Genomic DNA, 26,872 nt, shown 5'->3' with positions numbered 1-26,872 from the left:
GATTCCTCATATTAGGGGCCATTCTTAAGACATTTTCTGTAATATGATTGTTCAGCAACTCAGAATCTGTGGGAAGAGTAAGACTGTACTTACATTTGGTCATTAAAACTTTTAAAAATTCAATTTAGAATTATTTAATTAAAATCTAAACTTAAATCCCAAGGCAGGGTGAGCGTGTATTTTAAATTTTTACCATGTCTGGAAAAAGCTTAAATAAGGTTAAGGTCAGGATTTGGTAAAACTCCATGCATTAGAAAAATATTTGCTAAAGAAGTGAAGAGGGTCATTTTTTTCTCCTTTCTCCTCTGGACTTTCCAAAGTTATTGCACATGGAAATTGGTGTGGATGAGATGCTTCAGCTAACTTCAGTAAAATAATAGAATTAATTTCTGCCCACCATGCAAGCCCATTGGTAAGTAATGAAGAAATGAGGTGGCATGGGACAGGTACAAGTCAGGCCAGAATTTGTCTCGATGTTTCTCCAGTGCTCTATTGGCTCTGGATCCAGACTTCCTCAAAGTATGGGTTTGTGACCATCTCTAATTTACAATTTTCATATCAATAACGAACACCCTTATGCGGAATCTAGTTAAAAAAATGTAACAGAACTTCCCATCATCTGACAAGCCCTTGTACTTATGTTGAAATGGTCTCTGTTGCAGAGCTGCTGTCTTCATTATTTAATTTCTCTTTGGAGTTTGCAGCCAATGTGAGCCTGTTGAGTTCTTTATTTAATATGTTTCAGAGCACGAACACCTGCCGATTTCTTTAATAACAAGTTGTCCTCAGTCAGTTTATATGTGAAAACTGTGCAGCAGAGGTGAGTTATGAATAACCTTAAACACTGAAACTGGATTCCATTAAAAAAATAAAAATAAAACTACGGCCAGCCTCCACACCAGAACTCCCCAAAATAAATTTGTGAGGGCTTTCCACAGTATGGAATCCAGGGAGATTTTTTTAAATTGAATTCCATTCTAAGTAAGTGGGGCTCAATTGAATTCAATTTCCATTTTGGCTCCTAGGAAAGAAATATACACTGCGTATTTTTATTGCTAATGTTTTAAATTTAGCTTTTGAAATATTATTTATATTTGACTGCGCACAAGAGCAATGGACTTTGCTGCTTTCTCTAGAGAAGGGCAATCTTTCAAAATGGATTGACTAAAGGATAGATGTTTAAATGAGAGTAAATTACTAGGCTTTGCATTGAATTAATAAGGCTTAGACTCTGTACTTGGATGTGCAAGCCCACCTCACCATGATTTTGGTGGAAGATCTCTATATTCTCTCCTTAACCTCTCTCCTTATCCCAGTCGTTCCTTCCTTACTTCCTGGGCAGCCTCTTTTCACTCCCTTACCCTCCTGCTGAGAAAAAGCTATGGGGTGAAATAATTTTGGGTGAACCCTCCTTGACTTTAGGGGGCCAGGATTTCACCCATGGTCTCAACTCTACAGCTGTTAAGTTAAAAAAAATTTTAACTTGAAGTCAACGAGTCCTACATCTGCTCAGAATGGATATTGGCTAAGACACACTAATAAGACTTTGTCCAATTAGTTCATCTTAATTGGCTTTACTCTGCACTAAAATGCTCACATCACTTCTTCCATAATTGCTTCACCTCTGCTGAAGCACATTATTTTGCTCTAACAAATAAAACTGACTTTCCTGATATATAATAAGTACCTTACAAAGCTAAACTATCTTTACTTGGCCATAGTCAACTCTTGATTCAGATTAAGTTATTTTATTTAGTCAGAGCTTGGGAAATAGCATTTGAAAAATCCCCTTTGCCCTACAATTACTACAAGCCCATTTAACTATTTTACACCCCCTTTAAAAAGTTAATTATTTATTTGGAAAATACAGACTATTCCAAAAGTCCGACTTTTCCTTGTTTCCTTGTTAATTAACCCCATTTTTATGGGCAGTAAAATAAACAGTCTTTATCCACCATCAGTTGTACATTTGGCATGTTCACTTGACAAAGAAACATATGTTCCCTCCCAGCTTTCTTCCTGCTCAAAAATATGGACTTGATCTCTGTGTAACTAGGGAAGGGGAAAAAAAAAAAGTATGTAATTTAGATCTGCCGAGAGCAGTTATAGCACACCACTGTTCATATGAGATTTTATTAATTTTGCCTATCTATTAGACTACTTATGTGTGATTAAAATGAAAGTGAGATATATTTTATTTATATTAGAACACATACTTTACATTTGACCATTCTTAACACTATATTACCTATTTTTATATTTCTAGCATTTTTCACTAATCTTCTAATTGTGATGTAGTAGGATTATTTCAGTTTAGATGATCTTCTCTGCCTTTTACGGCTAATTAGATAATACAACTATGGTCTCTCTGTGTTCTTTTTTGTCTCTTTCCCTAGCGAATGTCCTGTTCAGTGAGCCATTTTCCATTTCAGTGTTTGTTTTTCATATGGGAACAAATTCAGTCCTGCAATAAGTGGACACAACACCCAATGAAATCCATGGAACCTGCTTCTGGTGGGGCTGAATGCAGCCCTTGATCCTTTGTTAATATGTGAATGTTATTTTCATGGTTGTTGTCTACTTAGATGAACTTTCCCTCAAATGCTTCTTTAGTACCTTATCCACTATAAAGTAATTCTTACAAATTTTCAGTGCTACCCAAAAAAAAGCTAAAACAGTTTAAAGACGTGATGAGTTACAAAGTAGATACCATATATTTCTGCATTTTCAAAAAGTACCAGATAATGTGTATTTAACAAGAAAAATATCCTGTCTTCTGAGTCTTGGTATTATATACACTGCCCAAGTCTCATTAGCATCATTTATGTTATGTTATCAAGATTTTCTGAATGAAAAATGTTCCTCATAAACTTGAATCTATCTATTATATTTCTATGATAAACACGCAACATCCACAACTCAAATAAACACATCTGCTTTTTACCACACACGTACATAGGATGAGAAGAGAATAATGCTGCAGGAGTTCAGTGTACTAGGAGAAGAAATTATATGATTTAAATGCAAACACAGTAACACTGTATATTTAATACCTAAAAAAAGGCAAGTTTTAATTATAATTAATTATGGTCAATAGAAGAGTGATAAATTGTAGATAAATTGTTTACAGTCATAATTTTAGAGTCAAATCTCCATTTGGTTAAGCCATGGAAATTGTATTTATTAGTATTAATTTTTGCTTGTATCTAAACAGATTCAGATATTCTGTAGATTTCTGTTCTGCTATGTAGTATATTTCTCTGTCAGTTCTTGAAATAAGTTTTGTTGTACTTTTATTTTGAAGAATTTGGACAACAAGCTCTACTTGAGGACAAGACTACTAATGTGTCCTATTTTTATTTATCGTAGTGCCTAGAGATCCCAGTCAGTGCTGGTCACTCTGCAAACACATAGTAAGTGGCAGGCCCTACCCCAAAGAGCTACTTTTACCTCCTTTCATAACTGCACAATACTTACATTTTCATTTAGGGTGCTGTTCAGATGTCATGAGGGATGGATATGGTAGAACCTAAGCTGAATAGAACAGAATGCACTCAGGGCATAGAAGCTGTAGTGTGCTCGTAACATATGAGAACGTAGATTCTTACATGCAGTAGAGCTGGAATCCACTATAGGGATGGTAGTGGCTGGGGTTGGGTCAGGACAATAACTCTGGACTATGTGATTATGCCTACTAAATGAATGTAGATCCACATAAACTCCTGGAGAGGGGCTTTGCTGGGATCATGGCTCCTACTGTAGCCTAAAAACTGAAATAGCAGCCACTGAGGGGTTGTGGTGCTGTCCTGCCTATAGGCTGAGGACAGATTTGGGCCTGGCATTCATGTATAGTTTCCTATAATGGTGGAACTGCACCCCTTAAAGACTATATATTAGTACGATACAGGGAATCTAGGCGTTTCACAGGCATTTCTCTCTCTCTCTCTTACTTCAGCCCAAATCTCTTTTTTTTTTTGCTGTACTCCATATGATTATTTTTCTAGCATAGGAGGGAAAAGATGTTTATGTTCTATCTGACTCAGTCTAAATAAAATGTTAAAAGGTGATGATCTCTTCAATCATTACTGATCATTACTGACAAAACTATATTTTAAAATGGAGAAAACAAATGTGTTGACCTTGTGAGCTACGTAATACGTTTAAAAAGCAAATCTGCTATGTCTTTTTGTTTAATAGTTGTGATTTGCATAGTTGAACCTTGAATGCATGGTCATAAATAGTTAGAATCTAAGTTGGCATAATGCCCAGCAATGTTAGGGTTCCAGACAAAAAAAGGGTAATCTACTCATCAAGAAAGCCACCCCGTCTCAACAAGATGATGTCTAACAAAAAAGCTACAAACCTGAGGATAGATAACATATCCAGCTTATTGTTTAAAAAGACAAGAAGTTTTCACTTATCAGGATAATCTAGTGATGATACTCTGATAAAAAAAAAAAAAGAGAGAAAAGCCCATCAATTGTTTTTGCTAATTAAGATTAATATTATTCCTGTGAAATGAACCAAAAAGCTGTATGAAACCAGAATCCCAAAAGAGATCTATACTCTACACAAATAATTGCATGGAGTTTTAATTGAGAGAAAAGTGAGAACCAATGTTTTGTCTTATTCAAGAAATCATAGCAGCAGTAGCAGTTCTTTCATATTCTCACTTGATGTAAAAAAACATGCAATTTTTCACAGATTAAAAACATTTATGGAATTTTAAAAACCCTATTTAAAGACAAAATGGTTATATATTTAACGAAATGCTACAATTATATATATTTAGCATTAATTTAAGGTAACAAATAATTTATTTACAGGAAAAAAAGACTTGTAATCCATACCAGTATGGTAATCTATACTAGCATACTGGTAATCCATACTATCATACTGGTAATCCATAACTAGCATAATAATTCTGTACCTGGGAACCAAAGGCAAAATGTCATATTTGGGGATGGGTATATGATTATAACTACAAAACCTATTCCTCCCAAAAGTGTTATCTTGGTATTCTGCACCAGTGCCTGATCACCCAGCGCACTGCATGTATCATTTTGTTTGTTTGTATAAGACATATGACCCTTGAGGGCAGAACTCTTGTCCCTTCTTTGTTCTATATAGTGCAAAGCGCACTGCTGGCACACAACCAATAATAATAATTTTACTTAACCTGCAAACTTATAGCTATATTGACCCCAATCATGATGCCAACTGAATAGATTTGTTTTCAACCTAAATTAAATGTTGTTTCTTTTCCACCACTTTCCTAGCAGTCCCCTTCATTTATTCAGCCTTAAGCTAAAACTGTTTTAAGGGGACAAAATCTGTTGGTAAACACATGGACAAAATCTGTTGGTAAACACTTACCTTTAACAATATTATTGCTTAACACTGTAGAAAAGCGTATATGTAGTGCACGGATCTATGGCTGCAGCCTACATATGATTCTTGTGCCAAATACCTACTGCTAATAGGCAAATATACACAAAAGAGACAGGTTCTTTGATGGTTTAATCCCAAACATACTTAACTGTCACATAGTTAATCTTTTTGATTAAAAATGACTCTTCAGTTCTTTTGAGCATTTTTTTGTTTGTTTGTTTGTTTGTGGATTTGGGAGGTTAAATGTGGTTCTGATGTCTGCTTGGAGCTGCTCTTTTTTATTTGTTAGTTCTACATGATTATTTTACCCCTTTAATCACAGTCCCCCAAACATATCCTTGACACTGATACTGCTGAGACACCCACTATTAACAAGCAGGTAAAAATATCAACAAAGCAGAGAACCTCATTGTTATTATCAAATGGTTTGAGCTACTGGTTAAAAACAAGTTTGTTCAGAACAGCTTCACCTACAGGCTTTACTTTCCTATAGGAGAAAAAAGTTCCAAAGAACAAGTCTCTTGCTTTGTGCACTAGAAACCCTATCATTTTTTAAAAGTTCATTTTAAACTTGTCTTTTTCTGTTGGTTTTCTTGAATTCTGGAACCCTTCTGCCTTGTTTCAAAGACAACAGAAAACCAGGCTGGCACTCATTTTAATCCTTCATTGTTTTATGCTCTTATGCATTAAATTTTTTGAATAATCTCCTTTTAAAAGCAGATTTTTAGTTCCTTCTGGGATTAGATCGGATGTCTTTCAGCTATAATGCTAAGAAGCAGTCACATTTGAAGTCTGAATTTGTGCTCGGAGGGGATATTTTTTCCAGTAATATTTCTTCCCATTTTAACAGTAGTTCCACTTCTTGATGGTTTTATGTTGATTTCAAACTACATTTTTATGGAGTGGAAAGAAATTCCTTTATAAAGGGAATGCCCAAGAACTGTTGGAAATGTCTCTCCTAGCAGCATACTCATAGGATTCAGTATAGTTTGCTCAGAAGTGTTATTTTAGGATGACCTTTACATGTACAATATGATGAATTTTTCTTTTTATTTGATTGTAAAGACGTTATGATCAAGGGATAAAATAAATATTGCCTTTTTCAGTCATAAAAAATGGAGAATGACAACTGAAACCATCTTTTTTAAACAACATGATAGCAGGCAGCTCTCTCAGAAGAAGTGATGTCTGCTTTTGGAAAACATACAATTTTAAATTCACGGATGCGGCAAAGCCCTAGTGAAACATAAATAAGGATAAATTTTTATACAATTCAGCACAGTGAAACATTGTATAGGACTCACCCTTTCTCAGTGTATAGGAGAGATACACTTGCTCTCTCTCCTGATAGGATGTAAACTATATTTGTGTGTGTGGGTAAATATATATTACAATAAATTATGCAGAAAACCTCAATGGTGAACACTCCAGGTTCAGAAGCATTTCCAAAAGATATGGTAAATTCTTATGTGTCTTTAGAAATAAATGTAATACTCTGTGGGACTTTTCTAGCTAGTGAACAGGATTTGAATATTCAGAGATTTATATTTCAATATACCATATAATTATCAGATTGTCAGTTTGCTTAAAAATAAATGTACAATCTTTTATTATAACAATTTACTTTCTCTTCTTCATAGTCAGTATTATCAGAGGTAGAAATAGCTTTCTGCTTACCATTCTGGGAAAGAAGAAATTCATCATTGTACCATAAATACCCTGGAAAGCAAAGAAAATGTTATTAGTTATTATGCCTTCATCCATAGGGATTCTAACTGCCAAACACAATGCATCAGCAGCAAAACAAAAATGAAAAAAATCTATCGTAGAAAGCACAGATCAATATTTTAATGCAGATCTGAACATATATTACATGTACTTAGGCAGTATGGGCCAGTTTTGAAAAAGGAACAAAAAACCTAACCTATGAGAGAAGACTCAAAGAGCTTGGCTTGTTTAGACTAACCAAAAGAAGGCTGAGGGAGTCATGACTGTGCTCTATAAATACATCAGAGGGATAAATACCAGGGACGAAGAGGAGTTATTTAAGTTAAGTACCTGGACCCAAGAACAAATCGATATAAACTGGTGATTAAGTTTAGGCTCAAAATCAGGCAAAGGTTTCTAACCATCAGAGGAGTGAAGTACTGCCTTCCCAGGGGAGCAGTGGGGTCATGGGCGGCCCCAACCCAGGCTGTGGCCCTGCCCACGATCTGCTGCAAGGCCCCACCCTCACTTCCCCTCTTCCCTGAAGACGGCGGGGGCTCAGCTCCTGCTGGTGGCCAGGGGCTGGGGCGGCTCAGGCTGGCTCAGGGGACAGGCCAGTGGTCCAGAGCGGCATTGGAGCCGGCAGCCTGGGGGTTAGGCCGGTGCTGGGGCTGGCCGGCAGCTCCTCCAGCCACAAGGAGGGGAGGGGGGCTCGGGCAGAAGGGGCAGGGCCAGCAGGCTAGCCTCTCGAAAGTGGGGGTTTGACCGCTGCCCATGAGTGGGGGCAAAAATCCTCACTGGCTTCAAGACTGAGCTTGATAAGTTTATGGAGGAGATGGTATGATAGGACTGCTTATGATGGCATATAGCCCATTGGCAACTGGCAACAGCAAAAATCCCCAATGGCTGGAGAGAGGACAGTAGATGGGGATGGTTCTGAGTAACTACACAGAATTCTTTCCCAGGTATCTGGCTGGTGGGTATTGCTCAGATGCTCAGGGTCTAACTGATTGCCATATTTGGGGTCAGGAAGGAGTTTTCCCCTGGGTCAGATTGGCAGAGACCCTGGGGGGGTTTCACCTTCCCCTGCAGCATGGGGCACAGGTCACTGGCAGTTTTAAACTAGTGTAAATGGTGAATTCTCTGTAACTTGAAGTCTTTAAATCATGATTTCAGGACTTCAGTAACTTAGTCAGAGATTATGGGTCTATTACAGGAGTGGATGGGTGGGTGAGGTTCTGTGCAGGAGATGAGACTATTTCACAATCCCTTTGTGATTTGGGATTGCACTTCCATCAGGATTTGTCTGTGCACTGTTTGGAAAATTTGGTTCTAGTGTTACATTTTCAATGGGGAGATGGTCATCTAATTTCCCTTTGTGCTTTTGAAAAATCAACCCCTATTCTCAGTGGTGCATTAATGTTTTGCAATGGTGTAAAATTGAGATCAATGGAATTATATTGAGATAAAACTAGAGTGACACAAATGGCAGATAAGACCCAATATTTACCTTTTCAAAGGACTGAAACATGTTGCACTGGACTGAAAACGTTATGTAAAGATTAAAATAAGAATATTCCTTAGATGGCTATTAAAAGATATTAAATATCCTTTACAATCTGCTGAAATAAAAAAGTGTTGCTTATGAATTATACTCTGTGACAGTCCTGAGAACTGAAGAAATTCAGTACAGACACCATCCCACACACCCTCACCAACATTCAATCCTGTGAGATGTAGCACAGAATCTCTCCCTCTGTTTGGCCACTGAAGGAAAGGACAACAGGGTAGCCCTCAGCAAAAGAAAAGGTAAAAGACATGTCAGCATGTCTCAATTTAGCCAAGTTTCAAAGAGGAAAAGGAAACCGCTTTCCACACCAGTTCTCTTCACAGCCCCAGTGCTCATCTTAGAGATCCTTGCTCCTTGAATCTGAGTACTAGATTTTGGCCATGTTTTCCCTTAGTTTATCCCTCTGGTGTGTTCGGGTGAATTAATTGATTCCCCACAGCTGGTCCAGCACCGTTACTTTGAAAATCCCTGCACTCAGACCAGGCAATGGTTGTTCTTCCTGTGGCTGAACCCACAGGACTATACTCATTTTTATAAACCATTTCCTCCATCCCCAAACACACACACACACAACTTCATTTGATTTCAAAGGGAATTACATAAACATATGAGTAGTTTAGCTTGACAACTAATGTGAGAGTCCCTTTTAAGCCATGCAAAATCTTTAATTTCTAGTCACTTGGTATTATACAGAATAATTTATTTTAAAAAAATCTCAACTCCACGGTGTCCTTAGTTTTTTGTTTCCACTAACCAAATACATTCTTTAAGGGGATATGAATGTGACAGCCCCAGGCTTTAATTTTGTTCTTGCAGTGCCAGTAAGATAAGACTTTTTTTTACATCACAGTGTTCCATTCATTTTGCAACTAGGCTCTGTCTTTGGGTTGTGTATTACAAAGTTCAAGAAACTCACCAGATGCTCTAGTTCATGTTTGCCCATTACATTTTCTGAATCAATAAACAATTTTTAATCGCCAGCTCCTGAAGAGGGCAGCACGTTCTAGATATTATTGAATTGTAAGCTAAAACATGACAGTCCTGGCTTTACCGTACTGTAAGCAGGGATGTGGAGGAGGGGAGGGACATTTTGGATATTTTGTGTAGCCAGTTCCCATGATACAATAAGCCAGGAAAGTTCTAAGCAGTTACAGACCAAGGTCAAAACTGTATTTGATTATTAAAAAGAACATTCAGATTAGGTTACCTGAAGCAATGTGTTTAGAAAGGGAACAACAAAATATCAGCAAGGACTACTTCCATGAGGAATGTGTTTTATCTTTAACACTGTAGATAACTTTTCCTATTGGCAGTGCATTGACTGTCAAAACTACTAAAGGGGTTAGATTTAATTATCTCACTTCTTGCACATTTCATCTCAATTGCTATGGCAACATTCAGTTGCCTCAGCAGCAATGCTCACTTTAATCAGATGTTTCCTCACTCATTTCTCTGTGCACCACAGCAATGTAGTCAAATTTACAGCCAAACCCTGATGCCTCTGATAACACCTCTTTGGAATTAATGGTTAGGTTTCCCGCACATACACACCCACCCACCCACCCAAATACTTGCAGAGAGTTTAGCGCCCTGACAACCAAGGCTGTAAGAGATGAATAGTGTGTATACTTTAACTCCTTTCTACATCATCGATTTTATGCTGTTTCTCCCACCACTCCCTCTTTACAAGCTTCCACTTATTTAATAACCCAACCCAGCAAGCTATGGGCAGGTATTCTGGTTTCTGCAAGAACTCTATTTAAGGGTTGAGAACAGGAAACACAATATTAGCCAGACAGTATGGTTCATTCCATTTCCACCCCTCCCCAAAAAGCTTTTTGTTTGATTACTCATCTCTTGATTAGATACTTCTTGGTGTATGTCATACCTCTTTAAACTCTCAGACTGAGAAATCGGGGACAAAGGCTAAAATAAAAATAATTAGTGGCAATGAACCAATACCAGGAACTACATTTTGAAAGACTGACAGTATCAAGAGACAGGAAAAGAAAAATGCACATAGGACTTAGTAAATTTTGATTATAGAAATGTTTAGCATTTTAGAAGTAGAAAAAACATCTGGGTCGAAAATATGCAAACATTCAGGTAAACTGGGAATAGCACCTAATAATGCCTAGCTTCTATGGTGAAGAGCAAATTAAAAATATATTACATGTATTCAATTAGATTATAGTAGAGACAGACAGATATGAGAGGTATGGTGGGCTCAGGGCATTAAAACATGACATATTTCCACATATTATGCATTAAAATATCCATTTGTTGTTTTGCTCTTTTAAATAAAAGCCAGTGCAGTAAGTACTATAATCTCCACATTGTCCTTGAGCTGTGGTTTTCCTCATAGTTGTAAACCTGCTAAAAGGACAGTAGTGTCACAGCATATTTTCAGTGTCTACCAGACATTGTCTAGTACTCCATTAATGAAAGCAATTTAGGTTGCTCTGTCGCCAGGGTGGTTTTCCGAAACAGAACCCACAAACTAAAGTCCCAGTCCTACAAACCCTTACTTACAGGAATAGTCAATGGGATTTCTCATACAAATAAGGACACTATTCATGTTCAAAAGGGCTTGCAGGAACGGGCCCCAAGAGCCTATTTCCCTGTCACATTTATTACAGTACATACACATGAGTTTTCAGTGAGTATCCAAACAGCATTTAAGCTTTAGGGAAAGGAAAGATCATTTAAAGTTCAGGTTTTGCAATCTTGTACTAAAACTGAAGTGCAAAAGTACTTATGCCTAAAAAAATCTAATACCCACACACTCATTTACGATAATCACGTTTGCAATATAACTTGCTTCACTTATAGAATTCATATGAAAAGTGATTCCTGTGACTTCCATGGAGCTACCGGTATGCTGATTTCCAGCAGGTGAGGATCTGCCCTATAATCTTTATATTATTATTATTTTTATAATGCTATAAGTATCCATGGCCCTGTACAATTAGGAAACTTGTGCCAAACAAATAACTATTCCTTGCTCTCCTTAGTTTATAAACTATAGAAGTGGTTCTCAAACTTCATTGCACTACAACTGCCTGCTGACAACAAAAATTACTACCTGATCACAAGAGGGGAGATCAAAGCCTGAACCCACCTGAGCCCCATCACCCCAGGCAGTAGGGCCAAAGCTGAAGCCCAAGGGCTTCAGTCCTGGGTCGGGGGGAGGCTGTAACCTGAGCCCTGCCACCCAGGGATAGCTCAGTGGTTTGAGCATTGGCCTGCTAAACCCAGGGTTGTGAGTTCAATCATTTAGGGATCTGGGGCAAAAATCTGTCTGGGGATTGGTCCTGCTTTGAGCAGGGGGGTTGGACTAGATGACCTCCTGAGGTCCCTTCCAACCCTGATATTTTATGATTCTATGAAGCCCTCAGGTTTGGGCTTCAGTCCTGGGCCTCAGCAAGTCTAATAGCAACCCCATTAAAATGGGGTTGTGACCCACTTTGGGGTCCCAACCCACAGTTTGAGAACTGCTGAACTAGAGGCACGAGTAGGTAAAACACGTTACAGAGCAAACACATAGCACTGATTGGTCATGAGGGAGTGCTTCATAGAACAGGTGGGAGTTTAGAAGTTGGTTGGAGAAGGAAGGAACTTGGCTTTCATTCATAGTGGACTCAAAAAAGGCATTAAATGCAAAGGAATGATTGGGAACGAAAGTTGGACAGAATGCAGGGAAATCAGAAAGGAGATGTGGAAAGGGACAGAGTTAAGATCAGTTTGTTATCTCAACATGTAATTGGCAACATTCCTATAGTCTCACTTCATTACTATAATCAGTATTGTTCTCTTTTGCATTATTGAATACTTCTGAAAATGTTTCTCTGAACATCACTGTAAAAAACAACAAAAATTAATATGAAAAAGTGATTGGGAAAAGTCTGACTATACTATGGAAAAAAGAGTGATTAATGTTATCATTTGCCTTCTATTGTCTTCATCTTCAAGCGCCTGGTATCTGTTTTCTAGCACAATTTCTAAACCCTTGTTGTGTCGTCATCTGTTCTAGATTGGTGATGTTATAATATGGGCAGCTCTGTTGTTTGGGTCTTTTTTTGTTCTTATTTTTATTCTCAATTTTGCTCCCACTATTCTGTTCCCATCTCTGCCTTGTTCCTGCTATGTATATCCTCTAAAGTAGTCCATTTGTGCCAAATTGTAACATGATCAGTTTGGTTCTCTGTTCTGTGATCTGACAACCTCAAAGTTATTTTGTGAATTGTACAGTGCAGGAAAATAGTTCCTCAAATGACCAGGTCATGCCTTCCAGAAAAGTCAACAAACATGTCACCATTTTTGTTCATTTCACTGCGGCCTTGTTTCCCTATATTTATTTCCCTGCCAGTGTTATTGCTCCCCATTTTAGCATTCATGTCTCCAATTACGAGGAGGCCGTCTCTTTTTGGGACCTTTTCTACTGTGCTCTGTAGCTGTTTATAGAAGTTTTCTTTTTCCTCTTGGCTAGCTTGATTTGTTAGACCATAACATTGCATAATGAACATGGCAAACTCTGACGTGTTTAATTCTACTGATGTGAGTAATCTCATTGAACTCAATGCTGAACTAACTGGGACTACTCATGTGAGTAAAGTTAAACACATACATAAGTGTTTCCTTTTTTATTATTATTTGCATTTTCTCTGTGTGACCATGTGAAAGACCAACACAAACATTAGGAGAAATTTGCTAACTATACAAGGGAGTCAGGGAAAATGATATACACAGGGTGCTGTCAACTGCTCAAAGTTATTTTCTCTGCACAATCATTTATAATAATCCTAGGTTGTACTTGTAATAATAGTAAGTAAGTAACAGTAAGTAATAGAAGTGTAATTTTAAAGTTCAGAGTGTCCTTTTAATAGAGAATGATAGCCTATTAATAGAATTTTTAAACCATAGCATGGAATTCAATAGCAGCATATAATTCTCTATATGTTGGTTGGAGTGATTTCTGTAGGCTTCTACAGAATCCCATTAGTTTTACTCAAATTCATTTTTATAGGTTAGCCTTTATGGAAAGATCCAACAGATTTTCTATTTTCACTGTTTTACACATATAGTGACCACAAACTATTTCTCCCCCAAACCTTAAAAGAATCAAGGGATAGAGCCTAACCATTTAATGGTGAGGAGGCAGTTGTTAGGAGCTCCTACTTGGTTATATATTTATAAAATTTATACATGCTTTTATTATAGCACTACCACTCCCTAAAGGGATTATTAAATTGTTAGACAAATTAAAATTAAACAAGAGGTAAAGTTGCACTTGAACTGAAAACTGTTGAAAAATGCCTACAGGCAAGAACAAAAGCAGCAGGAATTTTTCCAACCACATGTCTCCATGAACTCCTTGGAGCCTACTGTCTCTGCTCCCACTTATGCAGCAGATGTGATTTGAGAAATGCTCACACAGGTGTTGTGAATGCCAAGCAAAATGACATGTGCAACTCTGTCTCCCTTCAAGACAAAAACTGAAGGGAATCCCTGTTAAACAAGCTAAGCTGGAGACTGAGTGAGGAAAAAAAAAAAAGCACAGAAAATGTATGAACAGTGGAGAACTTTCCCCTGATCAGAAACCTAGCAAAAGGCAGACTAATCACATAGCGACATCCAGAATATCTGGAGAATCAGATGTGAGTCCAAGTAGGATATTACTGATCTCAGGTGATAAAGAAAAATCAGATAAGAAGTCTAATACTGATAGAACTATCCTAAAACTAACTGTAAAAGATCCCTTTACATTGAAAGACTTTGACAGATTCCAGTAAAGCAGTGGTCCCCAAACTTTTCACGTCACATCCCCCCGACCCCTGTTTGTGACCGCCCTGGGAGCTGGGGCTGGGAGCCGGGCAGCGGTGGAAGACAGGGTTAAGGGAGTCGAGGCTGGGGCCGCAGCTGGGGGCGGGGCTGGAGCCAGGAGTGGAGCTGCAAATGGGGGCTGAGGCTGGGCCTTGAGTGGAGCCATGGTTGGTAGCCAAGACTGGGGGCAGGGCTGGGGTCGCAGCTGGGGGCCGAAACTAGAGGCAGCTTCGGGCTGGGTAGCTGGGAGGCTGGCCCCGGCCCTGCTGCGCGCCTGCCCCACCCCCCAAATGTCTCTCCACACCCCACAGTTTGGGGATGACTGCAGTAAAGGGACCTAACAGGAATATGCAGTTGCTGATCAAAGGAAATTCAAGAGAATATTACATGCATTGTGCAAAATCAGGGATACTGAGATGAAATATTCAACCAGCAATTCATCCAGTAAAATGGGTGTTCACTAATATGCATTTACATGTGTAAATTTGGGTTTTTGCAAATGAAGTGTTATACTAATGCAAGAGATTGCAGCCACACATTTTGTGGGTGAGCTTGCTGACAATAAGATGATAGATAATTTGGCCTTGAATGTAAAAGTTCTAAATTACTACTTCCCCTGATCCAAACCTAGTCACCATGGCTAGGCTGAAAGATTGCTGTGTAAATAAAAATGTTTTTTTGCAAGAGTACAGGGGATGGGAAAAGAGGAGGCCTGATAGCTCAGGGCACTTGAAATGGAATACAGGGTCTTTCATCTCTAGGTTACTAATTCAGTGTTCTCAGATTAGTACTGACCAAACATTGTGAACATATAACAGGCACCCTTTCTGGTGGTTTTAGGAATGCCTAAGGTCAAGAAAGAGATGAATATGGAGACAGATATATTTTCACTTCTAGTAATCTCTCTATATCAAGGAGGCAGCACTAGGGAAACTTGCACTGCCAGTCACTACTGTCATCTACAGACAGAGGACTTACGGCTGCATCTTTCAGTAGCTCTGTAACTGCATAAAGTTTGTATTGGCCTAAGGACTTGATCCTACCCTCACTTACCTCTGTTTTACACTAATATAACTCTGTTAGAATTGGAGGTACTCCTAATTTGCACTGGGATAAGATGAAACTCAGCCCCCAAATTTTACATATTGGGAAACTTTATATAGTTGAAGACGACTTTCTGCAGCCCAGCTGCTCAATAATGAAACAAAAAGGGCCAATTCAAAGACAAGGAAAATGAAAACAAAGGGAATATTAATGCATGAATCAAAGGTCATATACACCATATTGTGATGTGACTTTCTACTGATAGAAATAGAAATTAATTAGTCTATTACTTTGAATTTATGTATGCTTTGGCTCAAAGATCTATTCTTATACTCAAATTGTTGTACCATCCTATTTGTAGGTAGCAGTAGCTGGACACTCATACACTTTGTTGCCATATGGAAATGAACGCACCTTGTTATATAAGAATCGATCCTTTCCTGAGAACAGAGCACTATGAAACATCATTACTCCTAACAATAGCATCGAAGATATTTATCCTTAAAGTGCATTGCTACTCTCAAAAGTGGCTTTTTGTTCAGTAGGTACACTCTCTGGACCTGATCCATATCCCACTGAAGTTAATGGAAAGGCTCCCACTCACTTCTGGATCAGGCCCTTCCATATACAGTACAGCTGTGTAATACCTAATTTTCTGGCTCACTAGTCAAACTGAAAATATTGGGGTGTTGGAGGGGTGAAGGAGTTTCTCAAGTAAACCGAAAACAAACATTTTTTTTTTGCTTTGAACAAAATGTTTCATTTAATTTGTGGTTTTAAAACCTTACTTAAAAATAAAATTGAAGGACAATTTGAAACAAAAAAAGTAATTTCAAATAAAAAGACCAAAATGTTTAATTTCAAAATGTCTAAAAGAAACACAGATTTTTCCCCCTGAATGTTTTGTTCTTGTTTTATTTTGACCCCCGAAAAAAACGTTTCAGCTGAAAAATTTTGCCCGGCTCTAGTATTGAGATTTCACTTCAGTGAAAAACGTTTGTACTTCCATCAGCCACAGCTCTTATGGAGTAAGTTGCATTCTCTTCCAGTTTGTGCATCATCCACTATAGCAATGAAGCCATTTATACATCCTTGTTGTGTTCAAATTCTGCCCTTGGTTACAACCGTTCAACCCCACTGAAAGCACTAGAATTGTACACGTGTAACTGAGGACAGCATTCGGCCTGCAGACTCTTTATTAATTAAGGGGATGCATAAGACAGAAAGAGTCCAGCTTAGCCTTTTAGAACCCAGGTTGAGTTTACAGCACTAGCAGTTTGAAGCAGTAAAGCAGTTTTGTAGTAGTAAAATGAGCAAATTTGATATGGAAATCATCGAGCTACAATGCATGTAGAACTCTGTTCCGTCATTCTCACAAAGTCACCTTTTCAGAGCAGACCTGCACTAAAATGATTCCTTTTTTGAAACAATTCAATTGTTTGATTATTTTTGGCTTATTCCCTATGAGTGGAACATAATAAAAAGCATCAGAGCGGTAGCCGTGTTAGTCTGTATCCACAAAAACAACGAGGAATCCTGTGGCACCTTAAAGACTAACAGATTTATTTGGGCATAAGCTTTTGTGGGTAAAAAACCCACTTCTTCAGCTGCATGGAGTGAAAATTATAGCTACACCTGGTGGCTGAGCTTTGTGACTTTGTCCTTACCCACAACCATTTCAGATTTGGGGCAACTTATACCTTCAAGTCAGAGGCACTGCTATGGGTACCCGCATGGCCCCACCGTATGCCAACAATTTTATGGCTGACTTAGAACAACGATTCCTCAGCTCTCGTCCCCTAGTGCCCCTCCTCTACTTGCACTACATTGATGACATCTTCATCATATGGACCCACGGGAAGGAGGCCCTTGAAGAATTCCACCTTGATTTCAACAATTTCCACCCTATCATCAACCTCAGCCTGGACCAGTCCACACAAGAGATCCACTTCCTGGACACTACAGTGCAAATAAATGATGGTCACATAAACACCACCCTATACCAGAAATCTACTGACAGCTATACATGCCTCCAGCTTCCATCCAAGACACATCAGATGATCCATTGTCTACAGCCAAGGCCTAAGATACAACCGCATTTGCTCCAAACCCTCAGACAAAGACAAACACCTACAAGATCTTTATTAAGCATTCTAAAAACTACTATACCCACCTGGGGAAGTGAGGAAACAGATTGACAGAGCGAAATGGGTACTCAGAAGTCACCTACTACAGGACAGGCCCAACAAGGAAAATAACAGAACACCACTGGCCATCAAGTACAGCCCCCAGCTAAAACCTCTCCAGCACATCAACAACGATCTACAACCTATCCTGGAAAATGATCCCTCACTCTCACAGACCTTGGGAGGCAGGCCAGTCCTCGCTTACAGACAGCCCCTCCCAACCTGAAGCAAATACTCACCAACAATTACACACCACAGAAACACTAACCCAGGAACCAATCCCTGTAACAAACCCCGTTGCCTACTCTGTCCCCATATCTACTCTAGCGACACCATCAGAGGACCCAACCACATCAGCCACACCATCAGCGGCTCATTCACCTGCACATCTACTAATGTGATATATGCCATCATGTGCCAGCAATGCCCCTCTGCCATGTACATTGGCCAGACCATACAGTCTCTACGTAAAAGAATAAACAGACACAAATCAGACATCAGGAATGGTAACATACAAAAGCCGGTAGGAGAACACTTCAATCTCCCTGGACATTCAATAACAGATTTAAAAGTAGTCATCCTTCAACCAAAAAACTTTAAAAACAGACTTCAAAGAGAAACTGCAGAGTTACAATTCATTTGCAAACTTAACACCATTAGTTTGGGCTTGAATAGGGACTGGGAGTGGCTGGCTCACTACAAAAGCAATTTTCTCTCTCTTGGTATTGACACCTCCTCATTAATTTTTGAGAGTGGACCACCCTGACTGAATTGGCCTTGTCAACACTGGTTCTCCACTTGTAAGGTAACTCCCTTCTTTTCATGTGCCATTATATCTATTCCTGTATCTGTAATTTTCACTCCATGCATCTGAAGAAGTGGGGGTTTTTTTACCCACGAAAGCCTATGCCCAAATAAATCTGTTAGTCTTTAAGGTGCCACTAGACTCCTCATTGTTTTTATAATACAAAAAAATATATATTTTTTTGCATATCCACATAATATACTCTAGTTGTATTCCATTTCTATTGTTTTCTTTTGCTACATTTGATGTGTGCTGTGGGTGATGTCTTGCTTTTATATTAAACTAAAAATACATAAATTAGCTGAAAGGGTGCTGGGATTTTGAAAGGAACCTAAGGAAGTTAGGTGCCCAGTTCTCATTGAAATTCCATGGGAGACAAACATCTAATTTCCTTAGGCTCTTTTGGAATCCCAGCCTATGTATATAACCGAATTTCTCAGCATTTATTTATCCATGAATCTTAATGAAAAATCTATCTGATCAAGCACCCCATACAAAGTAATGGGCTTTGTATTTTCCTGAACAGTTTTTAGGTGTAGAATCTGTACTCTTCTTCCTTTCCTATGTGTGCCCTGCTCTGTATCACCTACTCCCCCCTTCCTTTAAGCTTTCATTACAACCTAATGGACTTAGCAGCAACTGGGGTCATGGTGATCAATGACTTAGGTTGTTGAGCTTTCAGTCATTGATCACCCTGAACAGATTCATCTTTGGCATACCATTGCGAGCAGGTGCCTCTACTTAGTCTGCCAGCTTTCTGTCACCTCAAGGATTCAGTGAAGTTCAGAGACAGTGTGAGAAGGTTATATAATTCTGTCCAGAGATCACTTCTTTGACTTTTTCCAATTTCAAAGTCCCATAACATTCTTTTGCCTACCGGTTGGGCGGTATCCCCACCTGAGATCTCCAGTATATAACATACCATAACACAGCAGTATAAAGAGTATGTGTGTGTGTGTGTGTGTGTGTGTATGTGTATACATATATAACTCCCTTGCCTTGAACAGAGTATCAAGTGTATGCTCTCATTTCTTTTATGAAAAGCATTACATAGTACAGAGGGGACACCACAGCCGGGTTTGTTTGTGTGTGTGTGTGTGTGTGTGTGTGTGTGTAAAAATGTCTGGTATTATTACATGTACTGTCTGTCTTCTCACATCTTTAAATATTATGTGCCCAAGACTAAAAAGTAACTTTAAAATCTTGGATAAAAATATTCACAATTTACCATCTTTACTCAGAAACTCGAGTACATTTCACCAACTCAGTAAAAGGACACTGGGATCTTGAAAATGGCTCTCTCATCCAAACATTTTTAGATTTCTATAACTGCAAGAGATTAGACAATTTTTCTTTTCTTTTGCTTTATTTTTGCTTCCTTACTTAGTGCATTCCAGGACTTTGTGAGTAGTAAGTCTCACTGGTTTGCATCTCCAACTCATCTCTGCAAGACAGTGTTGACTGGAAACAGTATCAGTAAAGCTGAAACTGAACATAAAGAGGCAGTAGACAGGAGTGTGCAGCACAGATGAAAATCACCCCTATTCACAGGGCAAGCACAAACCCAATGCACTACCTAAGCCCTATTTTGAGTGCTTAAATAGGATTTAAATGGCACACAGATTTCAGGCTGGCCTTTTCAGCAGTGAATTTCATCAAGTGAAAGGGGGAAAAGTGTGTCTGTGAATGTTTTGTGTGTGTGTGCAGGACCGGCTTCAGGGTTTTTGCCGTCCCAAGTGGCACACACACACACACAAAAAAAAGCCGCGATCGCGATCTGCGGCGGCAATTCAGCGGGAGGTCCTTCGCTCCGAGCCAGAGTGAGGGACCGTCCGCCGAATTGCCGCTGAATAGCTGGACATGCCGCCCCTCTCCAGAGGGGCCGCCCCAAGCACCTGCTTGGCAAGCTGGTGCCTGGAGCCGGCCCTGTGTGTGTGTGTGTGTGTGTGTGTTGTGTGTGTGTGTGGGTGGGGTGGGTGGGTGGGTGGGGGTTCCTCAGGTCTTCTGAAAAGAAACCTTCTAAATATCAATGGTCGAACAGAAAAATCCTAAACCTTCTATATATTTAGAAAATCAATGTAATATTCAAAGGATTGGGACTGAGGTGGGGGCGGGAATTGGTCGATTTAAAAAAAAAATCAGATGGATAGCATCCTTTTAACAACTTCAAAGATCTAAGAAATCTTGGCAAATGATGTGAGGCTATTTCTTTAACACCTATCCAATGAGGTGTGTGCAACTCCAAAATGGATTAGAATGGTCAGGAAATGGAGTCATGCATGTCATCTTCCGTTGTACAAAAAGGAGCTCCAGTGTTTGAAGCACCTGCAGAATTCAGCAATAATCAAACTGCATAAATCAAGTGGGTCTGCAAGATTGTTCACCATTTGAAAATACAACAACATTGAAACAGAATAAAGGGCCTGATTCTCCATTACACTGCTCCTTGTGTGATCAGTTACACGAATGCAAAGTGAGTGTAAAATTCTACCTCATAAGAATGGCAGGTTTTACAGCAGCTTTTCACTCATTTTGCACATGAACAAAGACAATGAAGAACCAGCCATATTTTTGTTAATTCCCTACCTGTGTTTACTTATAACCCTGAAATACTTAAAATTGAAAGAATTTTTAAACTTTAACATATGCTGCTAGTATATTTTTTTCTTTGAAGTCAGCTTGGACCAGAGAACAGATGAGTCAGTTTTGTTTTCTGGGTACTTAAACTCTTTCATGGTACAATGTGAGTCATATGGTCATACGTATTTGCATTCATAAAACTGCAAAGGAAAGTTTAAATTAAGAAAATCATTTTAACTGAAATTAAAATTCATGAAAACATTTCTAGCTGTGTTAGGTTTGATAAAGCCCCTTTACAACACAATCTGTCATTTGCACTAAAACTAATTTGACATCGTCACTGTAAATCAGAGCTCTATATCTGAGCTCTTGTACTGCTTGTGAGATAGTCTATGACATATTAAACAAACATCCACCAAGGGTATGTCAGTGGAGACTACACCAGTGCATAACTATGTCACTGTAACTATGGCGGCATAACCCTGGGTGTTAGGTTGGCATAGCTAGGTCAGTCAGTAGTCTGGATTTTTCACCCACCTGACCTACACAGCTAGGTCAATCTAACTTTTAAGCGTACACCACCCGTACTCTAAGGCCAGGTCTACACTAACCCCCTAATTCGAACTAAGGTACGCAACTTCAGCTACGTGAATAACGTAGCTGAAGTTTGAAGTACCTTAGTTCGAACTTACCTCGGTCCACACGCGGCAGGCAGGCTCCCCCGTCGACTCCGCGGTACTCCTCTCGTCTAGCTGGAGTACCGCAGTCGACGGCGAGCACTTCCGGGTTTGACTTATCTCGTCCAGACAAGACGCGATAAGTTGAACCCAGAAGTTCGATCGCTCGCCGCCGAACTACCGGGTAAGTGTAGACCTACCCTCAGACTTGTATTCAAATGAGTTTTGCTGAGTCCAAAATGGCCAAGAAACTCTTTAATTATAATTAAAAGTAGGAGAATTTGGGAGTACTCAGTATTGTGTTAACCCCTTGAGTTATGTCCATATCTGATTGCCACAAGCATCTTTGTGCTTGTCTAAACTTTATTTGGAGTAATCAACAAAGCAAGGCAATCCAGAAAGTTTGCAGATAAAGCTGAGCTCCAGCCAATCCCAGAGGGTTGCTTGGCTTTTAGAAGAAAAAAAGAAGAAGTTTGTTTATATACTTTTCAATGAAGTTTTTTGCTCATAGACATGAAACCACTGGCAACACTGGGGGTGTTGTGACATCTGATTAACCAAGACCCTTCGATACTTTAAAAATTGATACTTTGGCTTTTTCCGTTTACTTATGCTTAGCACAGCTGTTGCTAACTGCTTTTCTAAAGTACCATGGTTTTTTTTTAGTGAGCGTATAACACTATGTACATTTGCATTATGTTTTATTGTATTGCATATTTTCAGCATCATTTCAGTCATCATGAGTCCACAATGTTATTAGGATATATCCTTTTTTTGTTTGATAAGTGACACAATATATGTTATGTCAACAGTGAAAACCCTTGGTGTAATTTTTTATCCCTATTTTCCCTTTAATAATCATAGCGCATCATTACATATCAATACCTCAGCAATTTTTTATTTCATGAACTTTCAACATTACATGGTCATCTCTCCCAGGATGACACCAAACTGGTTATTTGCCTACAGAGAACTCACAATGGAGCTCTTTTTTTGAATAGCTTTGTACTAAGTAAATGTACTTGTTTCCATTGATTGAAAATGCCTGCACCAGGACACAAAGGCAGACTAACAAGTCTTTTCGTATTTCATCTGTAATCAGGTCACTGCATTGACTCCTTGTATAACACTGAATAGATTTTAAGATTCTGTTATTAACATATAAGGTACTGTCAGTCCATGATATTACCACTTCCTATCTTATGGAATTAATTACATATTCTCTTTGTCTTTTATTCTGCCACTCTTTGTTTGCTATCTGTTCTGAGGGGTTTACCATAAGCTGAGACCTATTGCCTTTAGCCAGCGTATAGCACTGTATCTGTGGAATTCTTTTCTTTTGGACAGTAGAAAAGCTGAAATGACTTACTTTTAAAAACCAAACCAAATTGTTGTCTTTTTAAATTGGATTATGATTAGCCCAGCTGTTATTTTAATTTATTGTTTTATTGCTTTTGCAAAGTGCTCTGGGATTTTTAAGAAGATGCTAGGTTTGCATTGGACTGTATTATTTAATCATTGCAGTTATCATTATCTTGGTCATTAAACTAAAAACCATCTGTAGTGTTTCTCAAATCATGTTTATCAACATTTAAGGGTAAATATTATTAATAATTATGGCAACCTGGAAAGCGTAATTTAACCATAAATAAAATAAGGAAAACATAATATGAAATCCCATATCCCACTCAAATAAAATCTAACAAACTGCATTTACAACTAAGATATCTACGGCTGGATCCTGCATTTTTTCCACACCCCAAACTCCTCAGGAATGCAAGATCCTAGAGTACCTTTTTAGAGAGTAAAACCAGAGATTTAGGGCAATATGTCAGCTAGTTCTTTTGATATGGATCTCACATTAAGTTGACCTTTACTGGTGAAAAGAAGCATTACCTGTAACCAGCTGCTAAGCCTGCTTTGACCTGTCGCAAGTCCCAAGGCTATGCAGGTGCAATATACTGTTTTCGTCCTTGTCTGCGGCAATTCTCACAATCAATGTAATCTACTTGCATATTTCCAGCAGTGAGGGAGGCCATGTTATTAAGAGGTAAGAGTGAAGAACTGAGAGGTAGGAGCATCCTGGTTCTAATCCTGATTGAGTCACTGAAGGAATGTGTGCCCTTGGGTAAGTTACTTGCCCTCCTTATACTATCAGCCAGCTCAGAGGAGTGCTGGGTGTGATGTTGTGCAGTCTATATGGTTTTAGAAAAACATGATAATAAGTGAATATAATGTAACTGGGATAGTTTTAGAAAAATATGGTAATGAGTGAATATAACGTAACTGGGATATGCTTCATGCCAAAGGTCTCTTGTAAGGTATCATTACAAAGCTTATAATCTACTGAGTATGATCATCTGCTTTGTATAAATGTACCACTCTTGTATCTAAAACTAGAAATATAAAATGTAACTCTGAGGGCCTATTGTAATTATGTAAAGTGTGGGCCATTAATGATGGTTTGGAATCTTGATGACTCCCATTAACAAGGACCATTGTCTGCAGATGGCTGTGTTTACCTGTGAGTCTTCCTGTATATGTGTGTGCTGGCAAGTGGGCAATGAAGTCTTGCAGTGACATGTGATCATGTCACCTGAACTGGAATCCATCTTTAACCTGGTGCTTTTCCAGTGAGGGGGGGTGGAAACCCGGAGGGACAAAGGGTTCCTGCCTTATGCAAAAGATATATAAAGGGGTGGAAGAGAACAAAGGGGAGAGGAGCCATCATGAAGAATCCCCTAGCTAACACCTAAGCTGGAACAAGAGCTGTACCATGGGAAAGAATTGTGCCCAGGCCTGGAAAGTGTCCAGTCTGAGAAAAAACTTACTGAAGCATCTTTGAGGGTGAGATTATCTGTATTCAGTTTGATTAGGCATAGATTTGCGCATTTTATTTTATTTTGCTCGGTGACTTACTTTGTTTTGTCTGTTACTACTTGGAACCAATCCTATTTTCTGTATTTAATAAAATCACTGTTTATTTAGTAATTTACTCAGAGTATGTATTAATACCTGGGGGAGCAAACAACTGTGCATATCTCTCTATCAATGTTATAGAGGGCGAACAATTTATGAGTTTGCCCTGCATAAGCTTTATGCAGGGTAAAATGGATTTATTTGGGTTTAGACCCCATTGGGAGTTGAGCATCTGAGTGCTAGAGACAAGCACACTTCTGTGAGCTGTTTTCAGGTAAACTTGCAGCTTTGGGGCAAGTGATTCAGACCTTGGGTCTGTGTTGGAGCAGACAGGAGTGTCTGGCTCAGCAAGACAGGGTGCTGGAGTCCTGAGCTGGCAGGGAAAACAGGAGCAGGGGTAGTCTTTGCACATCGGGTGACCGCTCCCAAGGGGGTTTCTGTGATCCAACCCGTCACACTGGGTAAAATGCCCCCTTTGAAAACTAGGGCTGCACCATCTGAACTGAGGTTTACTGAGTACATAGATTAAGGGGGACAAAAAAAAAATCTTTTTAAAAGGTATATGAAAAATGGTGTTAATGAGGCCAATCAGGGGTCTGGTTGGTAATGTATAAACTTAACATGTTTCAGAGAAAGAGTGGTAAAAATATGCTCAGACTGCTAAAAAGGACTATCACATAGTCAGATGCACTTATTTGGTACTTCAGTGATATCATACCCCCTTAGAAAAGAGTACATTTAATACGGGACAGTCTTGGAAAACACTTAAAACATGGCACAAAAATAGGTGCTTTTGTTTATTTTTGAGGTTTGTAAAGTCAAGCTGTTTTTGGAAACAGCGTTGTAATAAAGTATTAAAATTGTTGGATGCAGTGGCACAATTAACAAATAATAATTGCCATTGGAGTCTGGCTGGTGATTGGCTGCCAATATTTTCACATGTGACTCCCACAAAAAATGTGCCCTTTTAGCCCGGGCTCAACCCAGAAGTGCAAAGAATATGGGTGAGGGACTGGAGAATCTATTTATGTCTCATTTACAGTGAAATCCCCCTAGTTCAAAGAGCCAGGGGGAAAAAAAAGCCTACACTCTTATAGTTCCTTTGTACTCCCTAAATCCCATGTAAACTCTGAAAATAGGGTTTACAGAGGTCTCAAGCAATGCATAGTCCTTGTGCTAGCTCTTTGCACTGTAAATAAAACGGTCTCACTTCAGTACTACAAAAGAGGAAGGCAACATCACTCAAACAAACAAACATATTAAGTGCACTTGCTGAAAATATACTTTTCTCTTGAACAACGTGCTGAGTGTACTGGCAGTATAGCACAGGGCTCACCTCTTGTCATTTGAAAGGGGGTTTAAAACTCTTGTAGAAGGTTCCATCATAACTTTCCCAGAAAATAATTTTTGAAAGTATCTGACCCTTGACAAAATTTTGTCAATTTCAAAGGCCAAAAATTTCCCCTTCCTCATTAGTGTTTTATGAGTCATAGGGGTAAGTTATCACTGACAGGGATGATATAGCAGTATGCAGGGATAGTATGCCTTCATCTGAGGCAGGGAAATCATCCCAAACCACATTTCAGTTTGTCTATAAAATTTTAACAAGGGCTTCCTCTGAGATCTGCAAGCCCTTTCTGAGATATCAGAGTTCTAGCCAAGCTTGACCAAGACTAGTCACCAAATCCTACAGTGAAATCAACCTAGGTATATCAATTTATACCAGATTAGGATTTGGTCCAAGGAGTCATCCATTTAGATTGTGATATAAATAATTTGTTACATTGGACTAGTAATAACTAGGGGCGGGGGACCTAAGGGGTGTTTTAGTACAGAACAGAAATGAATTTTGAAAGATGTGAAATGACTAGATATCTTTACCAATATTTGGAGAGGGGCCTTTTCTGAACTATATCCTAGAAAGCAGCTTTAAAAACCATTATACACAAAGGTTCTCAAACTTCTTCCCAGTGTGCAGACCACATCTTATTAAACATTGCTTTGTTGATCATCTCCTCCTCCGATCCGTGGCCATGTGACATTCCTGTGGGAACTAAATCAAATGTTTACATGACATGTGATATTTGGCAAGTATATAGGAAATGTAAATGAGTTAGTACAGTAAGTGGATATGTGTATAGGTGAAGCTGGAACTGAGAACAGCGAGCAC

General features: G+C 38.9%; 1 protein-coding gene across 3 annotated transcripts in view; it reads right to left on the bottom strand.

Moving 5' to 3' along the window:
* The window catches only part of ADGRL2 (adhesion G protein-coupled receptor L2), a 470,630-nt gene that overhangs the window by 208,458 nt on the left and 235,300 nt on the right, over positions 1–26,872 (bottom strand). For all 3 annotated transcript variants that reach the window (XM_065554079.1, XM_065554094.1, XM_065554092.1), the window contains exon 3: positions 7,069–7,110. The gene's annotated coding sequence lies outside the window, so the exon portion shown is untranslated. The remainder of the gene's footprint in view (positions 1–7,068; positions 7,111–26,872) is intronic.

Source organism: Chrysemys picta, chromosome 8 (genome assembly GCF_011386835.1).
Source record: "Chrysemys picta bellii isolate R12L10 chromosome 8, ASM1138683v2, whole genome shotgun sequence".
NCBI lineage: Eukaryota > Metazoa > Chordata > Testudines > Emydidae > Chrysemys > Chrysemys picta.
The sequence above is the reverse complement of the archived record's forward strand: the minus strand, read 5'-3'. Positions and strand labels throughout refer to the sequence as shown.